Source organism: Ambystoma mexicanum, chromosome 8 (assembly GCF_040938575.1).
Source record: "Ambystoma mexicanum isolate Mex_15411 chromosome 8, UKY_AmexF1_1, whole genome shotgun sequence".
Taxonomy (NCBI): domain Eukaryota; kingdom Metazoa; phylum Chordata; class Amphibia; order Caudata; family Ambystomatidae; genus Ambystoma; species Ambystoma mexicanum.
The window spans coordinates 293,462,930-293,488,067 of NC_090929.1; the positions used below are offsets into that span (position 1 = coordinate 293,462,930).

General features: G+C 49.0%; 1 protein-coding gene across 1 annotated transcript in view; it reads left to right on the plus strand.

Annotated features, from left to right (window-relative positions):
- LOC138471850 (ER degradation-enhancing alpha-mannosidase-like protein 3) overlaps positions 1-25,138 on the plus strand; it is a 996,165-nt gene that overhangs the window by 245,070 nt on the left and 725,957 nt on the right. The window lies entirely within an intron of this gene.

Here is a 25,138-nt window from a genome sequence, read left to right on the forward strand (position 1 = left end):
AGGCAAAACAAAATGTGCACGTCCTAAGTACAGAAGTACATGTTCCCGAGGGAAATTGGGATCTTTGGGCTTGGTTCTGAGGCTCTTTACGGTCTTGGGGATGGAAACTCTTCTCAGCCTTAGTGGTAATGCTTGGTGTTCTGTTGTTCTGTTGTTGTTGCATACAATGTCTTCCTGCCATATGTTCCATTTTGGGGGGATATTGTGCACAAACTGTAGGAACATTAGGACCGAAAATACACACACCCGAGAAGATGACTAATGTTTTTGTAATGGAGGATATTACTGGATATTACTGACCAGTCTGTGGCACTAAAACATTTCACAGGGCGAAGACACAGTTACCTTTCCATGTTGTAGGCTTGGTGATAGGACTTGGGTGACCCTGGAGTCCTGCTACCACCGCCCGCTCTGTGATGCTATCCCTAACAGTGCTATATAGAGGAATCCTGAAAGCCACCTGTCATTCACCAGCCTTGGGTCCATAGCACCCTACAGAAAACTTGGCAACCCCTGGCTGTTAGTCTAGTTGCAACAATGAGTGCCCAAGTGGGTTGCGCTATGTGGGCCAAACTTCTCAGGCAGCCCACACACCGATTTCGGAACACCGATCCAGAATTCATTCGGTGTAAGAACAGTGCAACCCCTTTAGTACCACACTTTATTGAATACCAGTATACAGCGGAAGACTTACAATAATGGATAATTGACATTGTGAAAAATCTATGCAAGCCACAACGTGCTCTCCTGTTCAAGGAAGCGTGGTGGATCCACCGCCTGAATACACCATCCGCATTACTGTATAGTTATAAATAATTTAGCATTTATATGGAGCTACGAACCCTCAGGCATCTGAGCGCTGCTTGTTATTACCCACAGTGTGTGGTGCTCATTTATCTACCTCGGAAGGATGAGAGGCTGAGTTTGGCCCTGCCGGGATTCGAACCTGCATCGGCAGGCTCTGCATAGATGTCAAAGCAAGCTCTCTACTCGCTGTGCTATCGGACCGGCTGATAGTCATTGCTGACAAGGTTGCATTGTGGCTTTTGGGTTCATTTGCATTTACTGACGCTGTTTATTTTGTCTCTGAATTATCCATCGTCTCCTTGCTCCTTTGGTTAAATAAGCTTAGTGCTGTTTAGACTCTTCTGCAGTGGTTTCGGTTGCCGTTTCACTTGGCGTTCCAATTTGGCGGCACCATGTGCCTCACTGATGCTTGCTTCCATCATAGGCTGCGTAAGACACGGCACGTGTCTTCTGCGCTCGGAGGCAAAGTCACAAGACATTAAGTGTCGCCCTCTCCTCGGTATTTCATACGCTGGGCACACGCTCGGACTGCAACGCTGCCTGTCCATCCGGATTGGGTGCCGGTCTATCTCAGACAAGATACAAGGTGGGCTTGCAACAATTGAATGTGCTTACATTTGATTCAGGTTTGGGACTCCTGTGTGTGCAGAGATACTGACTGGTTCCTGCATTTAATGCTTCTTTCTACGTGTAGTGTTTCAAGGGGATTGGGTCCTCCGACGTATTCCATATCTATGACAGGTAATGTCCACAGCTGTGCTGCTTTGGAAAATCTTTGGCGTCTGCGTCCCGCGTCGATGACGTCGATGCGCCGCCCCCGAGGACCTCCTCCGACGGCCGACGTCACCCGATGTGATAAGTAGGACGCACGACGCCCATAGTCTCAGTTCCGTTTTTTCCGCGAACGTGTTTGCTTCGTGAATCTCGGTACGCCTCGATTCGTTGGAGTTTGCTGTTTTCAATTCTCGGTTCATTGAACCTGTTCGGTTTGTGTGAAGACCTGTTTGTGGCAATGTCTTTCTCATCTTCAACCCTGCGTCCGGGCTTCAAGAACTGCGGGGACTGTGGGTCCTAGATGTCGGTCACGGACTCCCACGACGCCTGCCTCTGGTGCCTCGGGGAGGCCCACGATACGGACGACTGTGCCGACTGCCAGTCACTCATGGCGAAGGCCTTGCGGGAACGCAAGAAGAAGCTGTCGGTAGGCCGGGTGTCTAAGCCCCGGAAGTCGAGGTCTGCAGGGCTTTCGACGGATGACTCGAGGGGTTACTCTCCGTGTCATCGTCGGAAGTCCAGTGGGTCTCCTTCCAGGAGTCGGTCTCGCCACTCCTCCGCCTCTTCGAGGCATTCCCGAAAGCGCCGGCATAGGTCACCTTCCCCGTCCTCTTCCGAGGACTCCGCCCGTCGGCAGATCGCTTATCCCTCCATGCAAGCGACACCGGAGGAATGGGCTTCCTTCGGGAAGCAGATGCTAGCGATTCTTGAATCGCAGGGCACCGGTCCATCCGCGCCTCCGAGTGGGGTCGGTCGGCACCGGTCGAGAGACACCGCCCGTACGCCTTCGGGCTCGGGTGGTCGGCACGGCTCGCGGGAGAGGTCCCGCTCGGACAAGGGTAGCCGTTCTCGCCATGCCCGTTCCAGGTCCTGGTCCTCGACGCGCTCAAGACCGCGTGATCCTGTGCCGTCTTCGAAGAAGACGTCGACGCCTGTGGCGCCGAGGTCGTCGACGATTTCTCTCGAGGCTCCGCCTCCGAGGGGGTCGTCGATGCCGTCGGCGCCTAGGTCGTCGAGAGACACGCTCGGAGCTCCGGCTTCGAGGCCTGTGTCGACGCCGCCGATGCTGGCGGCGCTGCAGCTGACGTCGACGCCAATTTGCTTGACATCGACGCCTTTTCTGTCGACGCCGGCGCCGACTCGTTCGGCGCCCTCGACGCCTTTCGAGGCGGTGGTGTCGGAGGGGCCCCGTGGCACGGGGCTTGCCCCTAGAAAGGCTATGGCTAAGGTCAGGCACTGCTTTGGTCCACAGATGTCTTCCTCTCCCTGCCTGGAGTACATTTCAGAGGGTGATGAAGGCTCTGATGGGGGCTTGGTTCCGGTTACGGTTCCAGATGACCTTATCTCGGGCCATAGCCAGTTTGATGATCTGCGGCAGTCGCTGCATGATGCCAGTGGACTGGGCACCTCTCCGGAGGTGGAGTTTTGTAGGCCGGAGCCTGGCACTCATGCCGATTCTTCATATTGGCGCCTTATGTCTCGGGTCACCGAGTACTTGGGTTGGTCAGCTCCCCCAGGGGAGTTCGTTCAGGATGATCTCACGGACATCCTTGATCTCGGTCCCCCCACTGACCCGGTTTTGCCTTTTCATATGGCTCTGCAGAGAAGGGTGGCGGCGGCTTGGACTGCTCCGGAGAGTCTCCCGGCAGTGGACAAGTCTTTGTCGCGAAAATACCGTCCAGCCAGTAGCGACTTCTGCTACTTGTCTAGGCACCCCACTCCGGAGAGTTTGGTGGTGCAGGCGGCCATGGCCTGGGCAAAGCAGGCGTCGTATTCTACCATCCCTCTGGATAGGGACGACAAACGTTTTGACGGCTGGGCTAAGAAAGTGTTTTCTTCTGGGGGTATGGCGCTTCAAGCGGCCAACTCCATATGTGCCTTGTCTCGTTTCACACACACTCTGTGGAACTGTGTTGCATCAGCGGCTGAACATATTCCTGAAGGGGACGAACGGGATGGTTTCCTTGCTATGGTTCAGGATGGCAAGGATGCTATGTGTGAGGCCGTTCAGTCAGGTTTGGACTTGGCGGATTGTGTCAGCCGGTGCATGGCGGCGAGCACCGTAATACGCAGGTTTGTGTAGTTGCGGAAGTCTGGGTTCGCTCTTGATGGGCAGTCCCGGCTCCTCAACATGCCCTTTGACGGTGAACACCTTTTTGGCAGCAAGGCTGACGAGAGCCTTGAGAGGTTGCAGACCTCCAAAGCTGCAGCGAAGTCGTTGGGCGCTGCAGTTCGCCAACCTCTGCCTTTTCGTCCTAGGGGACAGCAATGGAGGGGAGGTTCCTTTCGCTATTACTCGTCTTTCAGTAAAGTGAGGGGAGCTAGCAGTCAAAGAGGCCATCGTAAGAGTGCCAGAGGTGGAAATAAAGGTACTCGAGGTTCCAAGGCCGCTCAGGCAGTTGTCTCTTTACCCTCAGGCAACGCCTCAGCCGCTACCACTCAGTCATGAGGCCAGGTCCCATGGTTCGCCGGTTGGGGGAAGGCTGGCGCAGCATCTTGTAGAGTGGCAAGCCATTACTTTGGATGTGTGGGTTCTGGAGATCATAACCCACGGCTACTGTCTTCCTTTTCGGCAGAGGCCTCACAACAATCCACCAGAGAACCTCTCTTTGAAGTGTCCGGATCCGCTCCTTGCGCAGGAAATTCAAGCCCTGCTGGAGAAAGGCGCCATAGAACTGGTGCCTGTAGCGGAGAGGAACAAGGGATGGTATTCCCCTTATTTTTTTATTTCAAAGAAAGACTGGGGATTGAGACCCATCATGGACTTGCGCGGTTTGAACAAACTCCTCAGGAAGGACAAGTTCAAGATGGTGACTCTTTCTCAAGTCCTCCAGGCCCTTCAACTTCAGGACTGGTTGGTGTCTCTCGACCTCAAGGATGCTTACTTCTATGTGCCGATCCATCCCAAGCACAAGAAGTACCTGAGGTTCGCGGTTGGCGACTCACACTTTCAGTTTCGGGTCCTGCGTTCGGATTGACCTCCGCCCCGAGGGTTTTCACCAAGCTCATGGTGGTGGTGGCAGCACATCTCAAGAAAGGGGGGATTCACTTCTACCCCTACCTGGACGATTGGTTGATCAGGGGGAGCTCTCCCGAGCAAGTCCTGGATCATCTGTCCGTCACCTGCCACTCCCTTCACAGGCTGGGCTTCTCCCTCAATTTAAAGAAGTCCCATTTGACACCAACGCAGCGGCTCCAGCACATCGGAGCAGTGCTCGACACGTCCCGGGGGCAGTGTTTTCCTCCTCAGGTGAGGGCTCTTCACATTCAGCAGATGGTGCACAAGTTTCAGTTTGCCCAGGATTTCCCAGCGTCCAAGTTCTTGAGACTGCTCGGCCTCATGGCATCCTGCATTCTTCTGGTGCCAGAGGCTCGTCTGCGGATGAGATCTTTGCAGTGGGCACTCAAGCTCCAGTGGTCTCAGTCCTCCGGCAGGCTGTCGGACCCTGTTCAGGTGCCGCCCTTGGTGCCCGGGACCTTCTGTGGTGGGCTGTCGAGGGCAATCTGATGAAGGGGGCCCCATTTCGGCTGCCCTGGCCGGAGGTGACGATCGTGACGGACGCATCCCTCACGAGTTGACAGTCAGCGGTCGTTGGTCTTTGTCGGAGTCCAGACTCCATATCAATCTGTTGGAGCTGAGGGCCGTCAGGCTAGCCCTGAAGGCTTTTCTGCCAACTGTGTGCAGGAAGTGTGTCCTGATTCTAACAGACAACACGGTGGCCATGCACTACCTCAACAAAAAGGGGGGGGCAGGGTCACTTCCGCTGTGCAGGGAGGCGATGCAGCTCGAATTCTGGGCCATCCAGCAGGATGTTTCGATCTCGGCTGTTCATCTGGCCGGAGACGACAACGAGACGGCGGACGCTCTGAGCAGGCAGAGCTCGATCTCTCACGAGTGGGAACTGGCTCAGGAGATTCTCCTGGAGATCTTCGCCCTTTGGGGGACCCCTCAAGTGGATCTCTTCGCCTCCAGTGTCAACCGGAAGTGAGAAAGGTTTTGCTCGCGGGAATTTCCTCCAAAAGGAGCCTTAGGAGACGCGTTTGTGGTGGAGTGGTCATTCCCACTGCTGTACGCGTTTCCTCCAGTCCCCGTCATCCCGCAAGTGCTGCAGAGGTTGTGGAGGTTCGGTTCCTGGATGATCCTCATTGCTCCGGCGTGGGCCCGGAGGACGTGGTACCCGGACCTTCTAGACTTGTCCATCTGCTCTCCACGTCTTCTTCCCTACCGAGACGATCTGCTCCCACGGGAGGGGGGTCAGGTTCTCCATCCAGAGGTCAGTTCCCTCAATCTTCACGCTTGGCTTCTGAAAGGTTGAGGTATAAGGATTGGGACCTCCCTGAAGACGTGATGGAGATGTTTCTCTCGGCCAGGCGGCCGGCAACAAAGTCTCTGTACCGTTGCCGTTGGAGAAAGTTCTGCGACTGGTGCAGAGTTGAGAATGTGGATCCTTTTGAATGTGACATTCCCATGGTTCTGTCTTTTTTGCTTTCTTTGGCCCACAGGGGCTTGCAAGTGGGGACCATTAAAGGTTACCTGGTGGCGCTGTCCATCTTTAAGCGCTCGTCTGAAGAGTGTTCCTATTTCAAGATTCCTTTGATTTCGCAGTTTTTGAAAGGGCTCACTAATGTGTTCCCTCCGTCACCTTTTCTGGTGCCCGGTTGGGATCTGAACCTTGTTCTTAAGTTTCTTATGGGTGCTCCGTTTGAGCCTTTACATTCTTGTCCTTTGAGGCTGTTGACTCTGAAAACTGTGTTTTTGGTTGCGGTTACTTCTGCTCGCAGAGTGAGTGAGTTATAGGCACTTTCAGTTAAGCCACCCTTCACTGTGTTGCAGAAGGACAGGGTTGTCCTTAGAGTTCGTCCTTCTTTTCTTCCGAAGGTGGTTTGGGAATTTCATTTGAGCCAGAAGGTTGTTCTTCCGGCGTTCTATCCTTCTCCACATCCTGGTAAGGCTTGATCCTAGGAGAGCGTTGAGCTTTTATATTTCGCGCATGTCCCGGGTCAGAGTGGACGATCAACTTTTCATTGGTTACGCTGGAAAGGGTTTGGGACAAGCTGTGACGAAACAGACTTTGTCTCGTTGGATTATTTTAGCTATCTCCGAGTGTTACCGATTGGCGGGTAAGGACCCTCCGGCTAGCTTGCGGGCCCATTCTACCAGGGGAGTGGCTGCGTCTACTGCTCTGCAGAGGGGAGTTCCTATTCGTCACATCTGTGATGCAGCCACCTGGGCTTCAGTACATACTTTTGTACATCACTACTCCCTCGATTCCATCAGAGGGCAAGATCTGGCCTTTGGCAAGGCAGTCCTCTATTCCGCAATTTGATTGGGCATGCTAAATTTGTATTCTAAATTCTTTCCCACCTCCTTCCTTGGTACTGCTTTGGGAGTCTGTCATAGATATGGAATACGTCGGAGGACCCAATCCCCTCGAAGAACAAGTTACTTTCTTACCTGATAACGTTCTTTCGATGGGATGGTCCGACGACGTAGTCCATATCGCTCCCTCCCTGCCTTCCCCGCTGCAGAATTTCTTTTGTGATTGCAGCTTGCATTCCGCAAGGCCTTGTGTGTCTGACTGGCAGAAAACTGGTGGCACACGTTCTGGGAAAAAACTATAACTGAGGCTATGGGCGTCGTGCGTCCTACTTATCACATCGGGTGACGTCGGCCGTCGGAGGAGGTCCCTGGGGACGGCGCATCGACGTCATCGACGCAGGACGCAGACGCCAAAGATTTTCCGAAGCAGCACAGCTGTGGACATTACCTGTCATAGATATGGAATACGTCGTCGGACCATCCCATCGAAAGAACGTTACCAGGTAAGAAAGTAACTTGTTCTTCTCTGCTGAACATGAGGCATGTTAAGGATTTCAATAAGGCGACACACACCTTGGTCTCAGCCTAGAATGTAATGCACAACTGAGATGCCTTTTTCTTTATTTTATGCAAATTCAATTTGAGATGGTACACAACTTGTATCACACCCCCTTTTTCAAATTCCATGGGTGTCATGATCACTGCTTCCAAGGAGCCAGGACCAGCCCAACGTCCTTGGAAGCAGGCCCATAACCCTAATCTTCGGCACCAGCCGGTCCCCACGGGGACCTTTTGGACCTTGTCCTGGCGCCGGTGGCACCAGGCTCATCAGAATCATCGGTCCCGGCACTGGAAGCGCCGGGCTCATAATATGTGTGCAGATGCTTGGGTGGACTTACCTGCAGCAGACCATGCTGCTTACTTACCAGCCACTTAGAAGTCCTCTGTAAACAGGAACTACTTTCTTACCTGGGTGGGGCAGCTCCATTCCCTGGATTCAGCATGGGGAAAGCTTCTGGAACTGGAACTCTTTTCTTACCTAGGCGGGGCCGTGGAGGAAGACGCCTCATCACTCCAAGGCTATTTAAACCACACCCGATGGATGAAACTTGCTTCGCGTTATTCTGCATCTGCAGCAGAACGTTCACTGAGTCTGTTCCAGCCTTTCTTCTTCAATCTGCAAGAATCATACTCACCATTCCAGTATCCAGTCGACAGCAGCATCTGCAGAGACAAGAAACAGCAGGTTAGCAAGGCAGTTTTAACTCGCAGTGCTTACTCACCTGATCCATCGGCTGCGGTCATTTCGGCATGCTGTATTTTCGCCTGTGAAGACAAAAGCATTGTCACTACTTACCGGCACTCGTGAACTCTGGAATTCTTCACGCTGCATCGCCACCTGGGGAGATAAAAGCATTGTATTTACTTACGGGCCTTCCGCGGACTCCGGCGCTGCAAACAAGCTTCTAAAAGACAAAAGAAGAGACATTAGACAGGTATTTACTTACGCCCCTCGCGCTCTTCACAATAGAACGCCTGCAAATACTCCGGTGCCTCTTCAGCACGAACTACGCTGCAAGGGAAAGAACAGCTAGTGTGCTTGCATATACTCACGCATTTCCAGGCGCTTTATTTCATCTTCCTCACGAGTCCTGCAAGCAAAAGGGGAGAAAAGCATCATACGAAGTCCTGTTCAATGTTAACGTGCCTTGCACCTAAAGACTCTAAAAAGACTATAAAGACTATAAAGACTAAAAAGGTGTCTGGAAACTCACCGCTCGTGCGATTAACGACGGTAAAGGTCCTCTGAGTCCAAGAGGCCTATGTTTCACCAGTGAAGGAACTGGCAACAGCGCCCTGCATCAGACGCAGATGGAGAGTCCAGTATTCACCTATCTAAGGTGAGCACGTTGACCGGGGGGCCCTACGGAGAAGCTTGGGAGAGAGAGGAAGAGAGACATTAAACAACCCAGACCACTAACCCCTATATTCTTTCATCTGCAGAAACCTCACCCTACGAGTCCGTCACACAGTGCGAAGAGGTTCAACCCCAGAAGCCCATCGAGTCCTGCGCATCACCTTTCGAGTCACAGACACCTTCCTGCCACGACCTGCGCCTCCGTGGGAATCAGGTGAGCGTTACAGAACGCGAAGCCCACCGCAAAACTCCTACCCAGGCGCAATGGAAACCTCAGACACTGATCACTTAGCCCAGTTGCTCGGAGACTTAAGAGCAGAAGTACATGCAGCTCGTCAGGAAACAAGCTCTCTAAGAAGAGAACTAATACTTTCCAAGGAGCGAACAGAGGACCTCGCTAGGCAATTGCTACAAACGCAGGCCGGACAGACACCTCTGCCCGCTCCAGGAGGAAGCTATCCTTCTGCACCATCTGTAAATCCAGTGCAAATCAATCTACCTGGTAATGTGCCCTTGGCTCCGCCCGAACGTTTTTCTGGTGACCCAAAGAAATATGCAGTGTTCATCAACCAGTGCCGCTTACATTTCTATGTCGACCAGCTGCATTCCCAACAGATCAGACCAAAGTGGCTTTCGTGCTTTCTTATCTCAGTGGCAGCGCCGCAGATTGGTCGATTCCTTTAGTCACCCAGGATGATCCGGTTCTGCATGATTTCCAGGCCTTCCAGTCCAGTATGGAGAAACTGTTTGCAAGACATGCACAAGGACAGGCCTTGGACCATGAACTTCTTTCATTACGACAGGGAAATCAAGACCTCTTGACCTATATAGCCTCATTCAACAGACTCATAGTGGAAACTCAATGGCCCGAGGACAAGAGAATAACGCTTTTCTACAGAGGCCTGCGTGGAGAGCTCAAGGATGTGTTAGCTCAAGTTGTGAACCCTCCACAAGAATGTTCAGACTATATTGACTTAGTCGTCCAATTGGGCCACAGATTACAGAACAGGAAGGCTGATCGTTCCAAATTTGACACCCGAGTGTTTTCTAAACCACAAACTTCTGCTAAGGGAGCTGACACTGTGGAACCCATGCAAATAGGGGGGATGAAAGGTCCTTTAAGCCAAAAGGAGCGGGAAAGAAGAAGACAGCTGCAATTATGCCTCTATTGCGGGAACTCAGGGCACTTTCTTTGAGACTGTCCAGTGAAACCAGCTAAGAAGGCTGTAGGAGCCGCAGACACCAGTGCCACAAGTCCTAAGCAGGGAAACGACCTAGCCCGGCAAGTGTAGAGGTCCCCTTGCCGAGCGTAAAGATCTGTCCCGTGACCTCGCATTTCGTGGTGCCCATGGTCCTCATTAGTCCAGCACGTCGGGATCGTTTGCATGCAATTGAAGCTTACATCGACAGCGGAGCAATCGGCAATTATGTGGACCGTGAAATGGCATCAAGGATGAATCTACCCCTTGTCCCTAAGGCAGTAAAGGACGTCATTACTACAGTGGATGGCACGGAGATAGCCTCTGGACCAGTAACGCACGCCACCCAAGAAGTGACGCTAGTGAGCCAAGATGGACACCGGGAGAAAATTGTGTTCGATGTGATCAAGGCCCCTCAGTTCCAGATCATTCTGGGAATCCCTTGGTTAGAGAAACACAATCCTCAGATCGACTGGCGAGCAAAGACGGTTCAGTTTCCAGAATGTTTTACCACTTGTTATCCTCGGCCTGAAGTTTCAGTGGCGGCAATTTCTTCTGAGGTTCCTACATTACCTCCCGACTACCAGGAATTCCAAGATGTCTTTCGGAAGGATCAAGCTAACACCCTGCCTCCTCATAGGTCTTACGACTGTCAAATAGACTTAATACCCGGAACAACTCCTCCTTGCAGTAGGATTTATGCCCTCACCGAGCCAGAGAATCTTCACCTCAGACAATATCTGGACCAATACCTAGCTAACGGGTTTATCCGTCCTTCTAAGTTGCCAGCTTCCTCGGCTTTGTTCTTCGTTCCGAAAAAAGAAGGAGACCCTAGGACTTGTATAGATTACCGCGCCCTGAATCAAATCACCGTTAAAAACAGATACCCGTTACCTTTGATCCCTGAACTCCTGGACCAAGTCAAAGAAGCATGTATATATACAAAATTGGACCTCAGAGGAGCCTACCACTTGGTACGAATAAAAGAAGGCGATGAATGGAAGACGGCCTTCCGCACCAAGTATGGGCTATTTGAATATCAAGTGATGCCCTTTGGACTTTGTAACGCTCCTGCCGCTTTCCAGTATTTTATGAACGATGTCCTTAGAGAACTCATAGATGTGTGTGTTGTTGTCTTTGTTGTCTATATTGATGACATCCTTGTCTATTCATCATCTGAAGAGGAACATCAGCGACACGTTAAAAAGGTTCTCGGGAGACTACGTCAACATAACCTTTTTGCCAAGCTTGAAAAATGCGTTTTTAACGTAACTGAAGTTGAGTTCCTGGGATTCATATTATCACCTAATGGGGTTCATATGGATTCAAAGAAGGTCGATGCAATCATCAAGTGGCCATCACCAACCTCGGTAAAAGGAGTTCAAAGCATGTTGGGATTCGCTAACTTTTACCGCAGATTAATTCCTGAGTTTTCCCGGATAGTCCAGCCCATCACCGCTCTGTTAAAAAAGAACAAACGTTTTGAATGGTCTACTGAAGCAGAACAAGCTTTTCAGGACTTAAAAGCTAAATTCATTTCTGCACCTGTTCTGAAACATCCTCGCCCAGAACTCCCTTACATTGTGGAAACAGATGCTTCTAGTCTTGCTATGGGGGCAGTTTTGTCACAAAGAGATCCGGTCACACACCAATTACACCCTGTAGCCTTTTGGTCCCGCAAATTCTCGGCTCCCGAGATCAACTATTCCATTACAGACAAGGAACTTTTAGCTATCAGATCGGCCTTTAAAGCCTGGCGACACTATCTTTTGGGAGCCAGACACACAGTCACCGTAATGACTGATCACCGCAATCTACAATATCTAAAGACGGCCAAAGCCCGGGACAGCTTCGCTGGGCTCTGTTTCTGGCTGAGTTTGACTTTATAATTACTTATCGACCCGGCAGTAAAAACGGAAAAGCAGATGCCCTCTCTCGGATGGGAGTAGATGAATATTTGACCAATCCAGAACCAATACCCATAATCCCAGAACAAAGGATTTTGGGGTTAGTCCACACTCAATCCTTTGAAGACATCAAGACTGCAGTCAAGTCACTCCTAACTCCGGCCGATCTGCAGGACTGGCAATTAAAAGGAAAAGAATTCTCAGTGGATCAAGACCTACCATATTTCCAAGGACGATTGTACTTGCCATGTGAGAAAATACAAAAACAAGTAATCTCCGGTTATCACGATTCTTTGATGGAGGGTCACCCTGGCATTACCAAAACCATGGAAAAGATCAAGAGACATTTCTGGTGGCCATCATGGAAGAAGGATATTAGAGACTTTGTAATCTCCTGCGGTGTGTGTGCCCAGAATAAAAGCCAGAAGGAGAAACCAGCCGGCCTTTTACACCCTCTGGATATTCCTCCCTGTCCATGGCATACCCTGTCCATGGATTTCATCACAGACTTACCTCCATGCTCAGGGTATAATACCATTTTAGTAGTCGTGGATCTATTCTCCAAGATGGCTCATTTCATTCCCCTGAAGGGCCTACCTTCGGCTTCGGTATTGGCCCGAGAATTTTTAGAAAACATCATTCGGTTACACGGTTTTCCCTCGGTTTTAATCTCCGATAGGGGAAGTCAATTCATCTCCCATTTTTGGCGAAGTTGCTGTCGTCTAGCCCAAATTGATATAAGACTTTCAACCAGTCACCATCCCAAACTGACGGACAAACCGAGAGGACAAATCAGACTCTAGAGCAATATCTACGTTGCATGCTCCAACAAACTGAAAACCCTTGGAAGGATATTCTATGGATCGCTGAATACGCTTACAACAATTCGACTCATTCTGGAACCGGGAAGACTCCCTTCTTCCTATTATACAGACATCATCCTAGAACCTCTAATTTGGATCCTCCCCAAGAATTCGAAACACCAGCTGTGGATCATTTACACTCTGAGATTACCCGTGCTTTTAAGGAAGCCACTGCCCATCTGCAAAGAGCTAAAGCTCAAGTCAAAAAGGGAGCAGATCGACACCGTAAAGAGGCCCCTCACTACGCAGTAGGAGACCAGGTCTGGTTATCCACTAAGCACCTGCCTCTAAAAGGATCCCGCACCTTCAACCCGAGATACCTTGGACCCTACACCATCTCTACCATAATTAATCCGGTGGTGGTCAAATTGGAATTACCTACGCATATGAAAATACATCCAGTATTCCATGTCTCCTTATTAAAACCAGTACAACCAGAAACTCGATTGACTGAACTCCCAGAACCTGTTTTGGTAGACGGAGAACTCGAATTCGAAGTAAAGAACATCCTAGACTCCAAAATCTCCAAATCTAAATTATACTATCTGGTTGATTGGAAAGGATACGGTCCCCAGGAAAGGTCTTGGGAACCCTCAGAATATGTCCACGCACCTCGTCTGGTCAAGAGATTCCATGTGAATCACCCCGACAAGCCAAAACCCCCGGAGAAGACACTCTTAGGAGGGGCCTTGAGGGGGGGTACTGTCATGATCACTGCTTCCAAGGAGCCAGGACCAGCCCAACGTCCTTGGAAGCAGGCCCCTAACCCTAATCTTCGGCACCAGCCGGTCCCCACGGGGACCTTTTGGACCTTGTCCTGGCGCCGGTGGCACCAGGCTCATCAGAATCATCGGTCCCGGCACTGGAAGCGCCGGGCTCATAATATGTGTGCAGATGCTTGGGTGGACTTACCTGCAGCAGACCATGCTGCTTACTTACCAGCCACTTAGAAGTCCTCTGTAAACAGGAACTACTTTCTTACCTGGGTGGGGCAGCTCCATTCCCTGGATTCAGCATGGGGAAAGCTTCTGGAACTGGAACTCTTTTCTTACCTAGGCGGGGCCGTGGAGGAAGACGCCTCATCACTCCAAGGCTATTTAAACCACACCCGATGGATGAAACTTGCTTCGCGTTATTCTGCATCTGCAGCAGAACGTTCACGGAGTCTGTTCCAGCCTTTCTTCTTCAATCTGCAAGAATCATACTCACCATTCCAGTATCCAGTCGACAGCAGCATCTGCAGAGACAAGAAACAGCAGGTTAGCAAGGCAGTTTTAACTCGCAGACTCCGGCGCTGCAAACAAGCTTCTGAAAGACAAAAGAAGAGACATTAGACAGGTATTTACTTACGCCCCTCGCGCTCTTCACAATAGAACGCCTGCAAATACTCCGGTGCATCTTTAGCACGAACTACGCTGCAAGGGAAAGAACAGCTAGAGTGCTTGCATATAGTCACGCATTTCCAGGCGCTTTATTTCATCTTCCTCACGAGTCCTGCAAGCAAAAGGGGAGAAAAGTATCATACGAAGTCCTGTTCAATGTTAACGTGCCTTGCACCTAAAGACTCTAAAAAGACTATAAAGACTAAAAAGGTGTCTGGAAACTCACCGCTCGTGTGATTAACGACGGTAAAGGTCCTCTGAGTCCAAGAGGCCTATGTTTCACCAGTGAAGGAACTGGCAACAGCGCCCTGCATCAGACGCAGATGGAGAGTCCAGCATTCACCTATCTAAGGTGAGCACGTTGACCGGGGGGCCCTACGGAGAAGCTTGGGAGAGAGAGGAAGAGAGACATTAAACAACCCAGACCATTAACCCCTATATTCTTTCATCTGCAGAAACCTCACCCTACGAGTCCGTCACACAGTGCGAAGAGGTTCAACCCCAGAAGCCCATCGAGTCCTGCGCATCACCTTTCGAGTCACAGACACCTTCCTGCCACGACCTGCGCCTCCGTGGGAATCAGGTGAGCGTTACACTGGGTCACAATGGACCATGAACCTGGCCGGTTGGTGAAAATACAATATTTTATTTATTTTTAAAATTCAAAAAGAATCATACAATTTTTAATATGGGGCAGCAATCACCAATGGGGTGATAATTACAATAGAAATGTAAACAATGCACTTGCTCAACCTTCTAGTAGAACATATACACAGACAAATGAATGGGAGCAGTTTTAGAATTAGGATAGATAGCACCCAAGTTAGGTATTCTCCCTGCAATGTTACCTCAACCCACAATTAATAAAATTCTGAGTGGATTTTAAATCCTTTGCAATAGCATGAAATGACACTTGGAAATGGTAAATAAATAATTAATATGCGGTTAAAACTTTGAAGTAAATATGATTTCTCACTAAGGCAACAATTCACAAACACTAGCAATCACAAGGCAATGGATCAACAAGAAACATACAATTCGAAAATGCGTGGAAGTTAAAGCAGCCAAATGACACGTTAGAAAACTTGCAATTTACCTAATTCCCGTTTTAAATGCCAAAAACGGTTTCTATGAAAAACGGGTGAAATACTGATTTGCAATGCTGGGGGAAAGATGTATATCACAGGCACAATATAAAAGTGAAAATAGGTCTATAGCTGGTCAATTGAGAGAGTATTGGAAGGTAGAGTGAGGTTCGTTTTTATGAAAATAGAGCAGTTAAAAGTGAGAAAATCGGTTTTGAAAGAAAGGCAAATTTGACTTAAACTTAATTATCTACACTATATTGTTAAAGAAGAACGCAGTAAGCTCCAAGGTTGATTCGGGAGGTCAACCTTGGTCACCCCAGCGCTGAACTTTAACTGGAAATTAGTTTGATTATTCAAAATATAACTAAGGGCTTATAATTTACACAAGACAAAATTAATAAAAGAGATAGCGCTAACACTTTAGAAAGTCAAGGACAGGTACACAGATAATTCTAACAGTTTCAACAAGTTATCAGGGTATACATCTGACTGCTTAAAGAGTGGGATAAGGACCAAGGCAAGGCAAGATAAGCTATGTGCTTCTGTGGGGAGGGGATTATACTCCCAGTCAACATTTGAGTTTTTGGGATTTTTGGACAGTCAACAGGGTCTGGTCACCACACGGCGGGTGCGCCTTTCAGCAAACAGCTGGACAGTTCTGGTCACCGGATGGCAAGGACAGCTGGGCAACACTGTTCACTGGATACTAAAGGTCAGCTGGAGGGCAGGATTGCAGCGGGCATGCAGTTAGTGGGCCGCAAGCCGGTCTGATTTCAGGATGCAAAATGTACCACCGCTTTCCCCTTTTTCTTGATAGGATATTAGTGGGTTTTTCTGGGTCAATTACCTTGCTGGAGTAGGAATCAACTATGCTTGGGTTTTGCATTGGGCTCTGGAGTAGGGTAAGCAATGCTTTAGCCTTATAGACAAAATCTGGAATCAGCAAGATTAATGGAGATCAGGAACAGATGGCAGCAATTCAGGAGCGGGTGTCTCTAGAGTTCTGCTAGGGGCTCTTATTTATAATGCATAGTGACATCATAGACTATATGGCGGGGCAGGCCTAGCTAAACACACCTCTAAACAACTGGATTGGACAATCACTGTTAGTTGCCTCCTCTAGGATATGACTCAGTTTAGGGGTTGTACTTTACGATGTACAAAGCCTTCCCACAGTCCTTTTTGCCAAAAATCAGTCATAACAGAATTTACACATTTGTACAGTTGTGGCATGGTAACAAATCACATGGGCAGATTATATATTTTATGTAGAGCCAAGCAGTCCAATCCTTGTGGTTGTGGGACCTTGTTTCGCCCTTCGACCAGTTTTTCGCGATTTTCAGTGAGAATTATATTACTTAAAATTCTATAAAGTTATACATGGGTGTGGATTGTCATTAGGCATAAGTATTCAAATGTGCAAGGCATCATGGATACTTTCCTTATAATACCCAATTCTCTGCCATTTCTATTCCCAAGGGGTCAGTGAATGCTGCAATGTCCTAAATTATAAACCACAAGATCACATTTAAACTGTGACATTTTCACATTTTTGCAAAGTCCTGCTGCAGAGATAAGTCTTCAACATTTTTATTTATAGTCTTTGGAAACAAATGTCTTTATTGTTCCCCATATATAGGCATAGCTTCCCCAGCTACCAACTCAGTCCAAGGTTGTCACAGAGATTTCCTTTGAAGGTTCTGGTGGAAATCACGAGGAGGTGTGAATTTTCACTTTGTACTTTAGTGTCCTAGAATTCTATTGTACGAGGCTGGAGCACAGACAACAGTCTGTCCAACCTAACAATTATCATTTGGGGGTCCTGGAAGTTTATGGTGGTTCCCTTTTTGTTTTTAGTATCCTCTCATCAGAAACCTGTTTCTGGACCGACATCCCCCCATGCTGCCATTGCAGTTTGATTTAATTTTATTTATTTTTGGCTCTGAATTGGAAGAAAACCTACTGAATAGAACCATATCATACATGTATCTTCACCGCATAATCCCCTTTCACATTGCTAGGCAAGGAGAAGTTTTTGTTCAACATTGTGCTTTTTATTTTTTAAACAGCCTTTTTTATTTTTTTTAATTTTTTTAAGTTTGCAACAAAACCCATTTTGACACATGTGGAGCAAATGTTGATGGGATTTATCTTTCAGATTCGTTTTTTTCCATCTGCCTTGCCAATATTCTTTTGCAGCCCTAGTTAGTTTCTGGTAGGCAGCAGTTTTGCTTGAACCACAGTTGCACTGAGACTGACATAGCTCAGAGCTGGAGTTTCTTTGCATTACTGATCCTTGACACTTTGTAACTCAAAGTGACGCTCTTCCTGTGCGGCAGAAAATTAAGTTTTTTTGGGCCTTTTTTCAGATTTCGCTTGACAGAGCCTGTCATTCAGGGATCGTGCTTGGTGTTGCTGGAACACAATGGGGATATGAATGGACATCACAGGGTCTTTTTGATAAAAGCAGTTTGATGAAAATAGATGAAAAGAGCATCAGAGCAGCATCATATTTAAATGTGAATAATTCCCTTTTTCCATGGAACTTTGGGCTGGCAGCAAAGCAGTGCTGCTTTTTCACTCTTTCTTTTGTATTTGTAAGAACACACTGGTAGGCTTCCTTAGTGTGCCCCCTTGTTCCATCCTGCCCAATATGTGCTTGGCAAGATGGTGCAGCCATCTTTTTTGTCACTGCAAAACGCAGTTTTGAGGCCATGGTGCTCACAGGAGCCAGCACAGCCATTTTGCTCTAATACAAGCTATCAGCAGGTGGCTTTTGCTTCATTATTGCCACAAGGGCAGAGATTAACTCAAGCACAGGAGGTTTGTCCATTTCACAAAATGGTCGCCTCCTAGTGCTTGATATTAAAGGGGTTTAAACATTTTTTGTGTAAAATTTTACATAGGAACTTTCTTTAAAAAGATGTTTGTGGGGGCCTGGCTACTAAGCCATGGAATAAAACGTGCTTCCTGAGAAGCGCCTGCTGATCCTGACTTGATCCGATTAGAAGACAGGCTAAATGATGCCTGTGATCCTTTAAATTGGACATATGGACGTGTGAAGATGTGCTGCACACCAGAGGTGCATGGTGCTTAGACTGCAATCAGGGTCTGCACAGAACGAAGCTGTTCAAGTTGCGGCCGATCACGGACAAAGAAAAGCAAAATGGCGGATCCGACAGACAAAGGGATCGGAAGCTGAAGCTGTTGCTGGGAATGAATCACGGTTCGGGGTCACGCAGCGAGTGATCCGAGATAACGTCATACCATAATAATAGCGGGAGCAGCGATCTAATGTTTGCCCAGCTCAAGGTTCAGCCGATGCTCAATACGGGGCCAACAAAGAGGCAACCCCGGGGACAAATGGGAACCGCACACTAGGAGGTGGACTGGTGGCCCTGTGACTGACCACTGAGCCCGGGATTGAGGGCATAAACACCTGAGGCCCTTTTCGGGTGGGGGCGAGGGGGCCGAGTGCAAGCACCGGGGGAGAGCACACAGAAAGAAGCAAAGCATTGTCTGCCTGTAAGCCCAAGACACAAAATATCGAGGTACGCACATGCTGGGAATTCGATTGAATGCAGTCACAGGCTGATGGAAGGCTGCCTGAGCACCGGTATACAATGACAATGGAACGAACGCCAACCGAGTCCTGACTGAGGAGGCAACGTTCCAATCACTACATGGGATGATAGCGGAGGCCCAGAGTGCAAATAAGTGATTAGCGGAGCCGTTGGCATTATGTAGGTGTGGCCCGAGTGAGGCTGAAGCTATCTGAAAGGAACCGTGAGCAGCAACCCCGATTGCCGAAACGGAGAAACAGAGTGTAAGTGGATTTTCAGCATGATTCAGCTGCCGGGGACAGCATGCTACTGAGTGCAGAGGCCACCAAAAGACAGGAGAATTTACTGGCCAGCTGCAATGTGCCTGGCCCAAAGGGGAATTGATCCACGTATATTCATCTGAGGCAAGTCAACCCCCATAGCACAGTGCACAGGAGAAGCACCAGATACCTGGAGGGACACCGCAACTTCGGCTCCTGTACCGGAGCGGGCTTCACAGGGGAGACGCAACCCGTGGAAGTCAGAGCCCTGGACCATTGAAACGCCGCAAGACGGAATGGGCAAGCTATGACATAGGCTCAAGCGCTGGGTGTAGCCCGGTTCCGCCTGCTAAGACACCGGTCCCGGAAATCTAAGTGAAGCTCACCTGAATGTGATAGATGTGGCAGAACGGCTATAGCCTGACATTATACTGCAACTGCTAAGCGCACACCTGGTGGCCAGGTGGGGAATACACCTGGCGCAGAGACAATAGCACTACACAGACCCAGAGTGACATAGGCCAAACAAGGTGTTGGTGAGTGAGTGACGCGAGCAACACATCAGCTCAGGAATCCGAGCTGAGTGATAGGTAAAATTGTGCATGGGCTGAAAACAAAACACACGCAAGAGACACAGATTGCCAGCGGTCATTGCTAAACAAGGAACTTTCCGGGAACGAGAAGGATATTCACGATACGTGCAGTGATGGCATCTAAGGTCGTCAAAAGTAAAGGAAAACAACCCACGTTGGACATCTTCACTAAGCCGCCACAGTCACTGGACGCCTCTACGAACACCGGCGGAATCTCGCACCGAGCAGCCACGCCATCGCGAGGTGATCAACAGATCCTGGAAGCCATAGCGAATCTGGAATCCTCGTGGGAGACGTTGTGCAAGGTAGCCATGGCGGAATTGAAGACCTTATTAGAATTCAAAATTGATGCGGTCAGTATGGAGGTCAACCTTTTGCGACAGGATGTATGAACGTTGGCAGAGCGCACAACTGGATTAGAGAGCAAAGTAAAGACCAATACCGACACCAGCATGGCCAACGCTACAGAGGTCCACATATTGCGACAACATGTATGCAACCTGGAAAGTCGAGCGGAGGAAGCAGAAGGAAGGGCGCGACGTAACATACAGGTAGTGGGACTACCTGAAGGTGAAGAGGGTGTGGACCCCACGGACTATGTGGAGAATATGCTGATGCAAGATATAGGCACAGGACCGCTCACTCAGGGGTTCACGGTGGAAAGAGCGCACAGGGCCCAAACAAGGAAACCCCAACCGGTTCCCCCTCCCAGAGCGATCATCGCCAAGATCCTGAACTACAAAGATCGGGAAAAGATCCTGGAACACTTCCGTAAAGGCGGGACGATGACTAGAGCATCAGCCACGGTCATGGCGTACCCAGACTACACCTTGGGGGTACAGAGACAACGACTACAGTATGTGGCGATTTAGAGGCGGCTGCGAGAATTTGGCTTTAAGTACATGTTGTTGTACCCGGCTAAACTAAGTCATTCACAGGAATAAGGCCTTTTTCATTGAGATGCCCGAAGACACTGCATGCTGCCTAGACATGCTGGATGGTACAGAGAAGCAACCTCGACAGGAGCAGGATAAGTGACCCGGTATTGTTCCATATTGTACTATAAACTGACACGAAGGAGGTTAGATCCTGGGGAGCTTAATATGATCGTATTGTGCTGTGGACATAGAAAGCTGCTCGCACATGGGGAAAAGGGTATCTGAACACACACATATAGTAATTTGGAACACGAACCTGGTAGGGCTTAATGCAGGAGGCGGTGAGGAAATGCGTCTTTACCCCCCTAGGAGTTGGTTTAGTTGGGGTACCAATAGTAGGGTATCCCCCTGCAGAGTCCCGGCAGGGCAATGGACTAGATGCAGGATTGCCTGAGATCCAGGGATGGAGCTGGGCAGTTGGGGATGGGAGGGGGGAGTTGAGGAGTTGTTGGGAAGGTTGGAGAGGGAGTTGGGGAATGGAAAGGTGGGTTGGGGGGTTTGCAGTGGTATTAGTTGGGGAACAAGCTTAAGTCCATACGCCGCTGCGCAAGATGCAGGAGATAAAGGAAGACAGTGGTGGGATTGGGTATGGATGAAAGATGGGAGACCTTAAAATAGTTACTTGGAATGTCACGGGTCTCAACAGTTACTTGTAGAGGAATAAGATGATGATGTACCCGAGGAGGCAGAGAATAGATATCGCTCTACTACAGGAAACCCATCTAACGAAAGAAAAACAAGAGGTGATAAGGAAGAAATGGAAAGGGACCACCATAGGGGCAACGTATTTGGCATACGCCAGAGGGGTAATTACCTGGGTAGCACCACATGGCCCCTTTCAGGTGTTGCAGTCCACAGTAGAATCTGACGGGAGGATGGTGGCGATACGGGGATTGATAGAAAACAGAGAAATGTGTATTATTAATGCATATGCCCCGGACCAAGATACTGTGGCCTATTTCAAGACTTTTTTATAGTAAAATAAGCCCTACCTTGGAGGTGCGGTTATATGGTGAGGCGATTTCAACTGTACGCTGGATCCCAGGATGGACAGGTCAGATGGGAAATTAGAAAAACCCACCCCTGCAGCCAAAACCTTGAGGACCCTAATAGGGAGACTTTAAGTTGGAAGATATATGGAGGCTACCACCACCCACATGACAAACACTATTCGCATTACTCGGCCCCACAAATTTTGTATACATGGCTATATTATATGTTTGCCTCTCCGGAGATGACAGGAGAGATAGTGCGGACTGAATATAAAGCGAGGGTCCTCTCGGACCACTCACCACTGGTCTTAATATGGCAGTACCTGGCCCCTAGAGCTAGGATCCCAACGTGGCGCCTCAGAGCTGAAGCATTGAAAGACACAGTGTTCAGATAGGACCTGAGGAAGGAAATTGTAGAATACTTCGAAAATAACACTGGAAGCGTAGAATCGGCCGGTACTCTATGGGAGGCATTTAAGGTGGTGGTAAGGGGATCAGCGATAGCAAAATCCAAAGGGTTGCAAGAGTTGCAGAAGGCAGAGGAGAAACTGGAGGCAGTCGTGCGAAGAGATGACTCCTTGGAGGATGCCGAAACTATAAGCCAATTACGGCAATAATGGGAAGGGCATTGGGAGAGAATGTGTAATCTAAATTACAAGAAATACATAGAGAGGCAGCACGCTGGTGGGGACAAACCAGGGTGGTTGCTAGCATGGCTGAATAAAAGCGAGACGCCCAGACCAACGATCAGAGCAATACAGGGGGAGAGAGGACAGACGCTTGATACCCAAAAGGGCGTGAACGAAGGGTTCCTCGAGTTCTATAAACAACTGTATGGTGATGCAGGCTAAGGTGAATGGGGCAAGATAGTGAAAACACTAGAGGATATTGGTCCTACCCAAATTGAGTGCTGAAGAGAGAGAGAACCTAGATACCCCAATCACAGGGGAGAAACTAGAAGCAGTGATTGAGGAATCACCCACTTGCAAGGCCACGGGTGCGGACGGACTCCCTAGCGAGTTCTATAAAACATACAAGATGGAAGTGCTTCTCTCGCTACTGGCAATGTTAAATGATGCATTCTAAACAGGGATATTGCCAAAATCACTGAGGGAGGCGATCATCATTCCGATTCTCAAACCTAATAAGTCGAGCATGGACCGCGAGTCGTATAGACCGCTATCCATGCTGAACCAGGACAGCAAAATACTCACGGCCGTGTTGGCGGGTAGACTGAGACAGGTCATAAGTAAATTTATACATCCTGACCAGACCGGATATGTTCGGTACAGAAGCATATCCGACAACCTTAGAAGGCTCCGCCGGGTCATAGAGCAAACAGAAGGAGATGCACATGAAATCGCAATTGTCTCATTAGATGCGGTGTAGGCCTTCAATTCTGTTAAATGGCCTTGGTTGAAAGCAGCCTTAAAGGAATATGGAATAGGGCCCGGGTATCAGAAGTGGGTGGAACTATTATATAGCTCACCATTAGTCAGAGTCAAGACGGGAGCGATTTTCTCAGAGAGGTGGCAACTCAGCAGGGGCACCAGACAGGGATGCCCTTGGTCCCTGATGCTATACATTCTTGCACTGGAACCCCTAGCGATATGTTTGAGGCAACAGTACGAAGAGGTGGGGACCTCCACGAAAGGAGGGCCACACTTAATATAATTGTTTGCCGATGATATGTTATACTTGAGGTACCCGGAGGAAAACTTGCAATACATCTTAGAAGTATTGGAGCGGTTTGCGTTGCTCTCAGGCATCACAGTTAATCCTAAAAAGTTGTGCATGTTCTCCCTGGGGAGGTATAACGGGATCCCGCAAGAACACTTACCTACAATATACTACACAATAGTACAATATACTACAAATACCCTGGGAGACCAAAACCTTTAAATACCTAGGGATTGATATCTATCACGCAGTGGAGGATGAACACAAACATAACACAGAGAAGGCAGTGGCAAACATTGAGAATAGCATGAGATTCTGGACAAAGATCCCTTTGGCCATGGTAGGGAGGGTGGCGTTGTTGAAGATGGTTGTATTGCTGAGGCTCATACACTTTTTGGGGAATATACCATACATGATATCAAAGGGATTCTTTGTTAAACTTCAGAGCATATGTAGAGGCTTCATTTGGCATAATACCAGGAATAGAATAGCCCTGTGGAAACTACAGAACACGTATGATAAAGGGGGCATACAACTTCCCAACTTTGAGATTTATCACTTGGCCAGTCAGTCAGCTGCAATATGTGGCTAGGTGGCTAACGGAAGACTCAACATCGGAGTCCAGGCTGCTGAGGTTTGAATTTACTCTGTTTTTCTTGAAAGAATGGATATGGCTGCCTAAATCAGCGCTAAAAGGGCGCCCAGGGATGCTGGAACTGGGATGGAGAATGTGGCGGAAGGCTTGCCTGTCCATGGAGAACCCGACTCTGTGTTCTCTGCAAGTGCCGCTAGTGGCATTGACCGGAGGGAATGAGCAGCTGAGGAAGACGATTCGTAAGCATTGGGAATCAGTGGGTATCGCAACAATGGGAGACATATGGCAAGATGGGAAGATAATGGAATTTAATGCACTGGTAGAGGAAACAGGTCTACACCTAGGACAGTATATGACATATACCAGATTGGGGCGGCGGGTGAGAGAAACATGGTCTGAAATAGTGCTGGAAGACCAACCTGATACGCCCATAGAAACAATTTATGATATCGCAGAGGGGGGGCATGAGGTTTCCCGAATTTATGAACTGTTGATGTCCAGGGTGGGGAAGGAAGTGACCCAGCTAACAAGGGACTGGGAAGAGGAAGTAGGGGAACTCATGAATGATGGGCTATGGGAGAGGGCTCAGAGGTACCATAAAAAAGTGTCCAGGAAAGCGAGGCTGCAACAAATCCAGCTATACGTAACCCACAGAGCATACATGACCTTCCAAAGGACTGCTCGATGCAAGAACGCAGAAATGCAAACATGTCCCAAATGTGGGGAAGTGAACGAAGGATTGACACATATGTTCTGGGTATGCCCAGAAATTAAAAGATTCTGGGGAGAAGTAGCCCACCGATTGACGGAGAAAGGGATCATGCTAGACGTGGAATCTGTGTGGGCATGTATGGTGGGGGGATTCCCTAGACCACGCAAATTAAAACACGTGAATAAACTTAAGGACCTGGCTTATATACTTGCCAAGTGCAGGATTGCCATTGGTTGGAAGGCATGTAACAGACCAAATGTAGAGGTTTGGTGGAATGATCTCAAGGAATGGGCTGAGGCGCCAACAGTGGTATGGAATGAAGCGGCCAATAGGGGAGGGGAGGAAGAAACAGATACGCTGATGGCCTGGAGGCAATTAGTGGCCACACTGTCTGGGTCCATCCAGGCATACCCAAGCGAACATCATACCTCCGGAAATACGGAGGGGGAAGTATCCCTAGAGGATAGAACGGCGGTAGGTGAAATGGAGTAGGCTTGAGTTGGGGGAGGGTAATGGGTAAGCAGTGGTTAATTTTAAAATGATACAG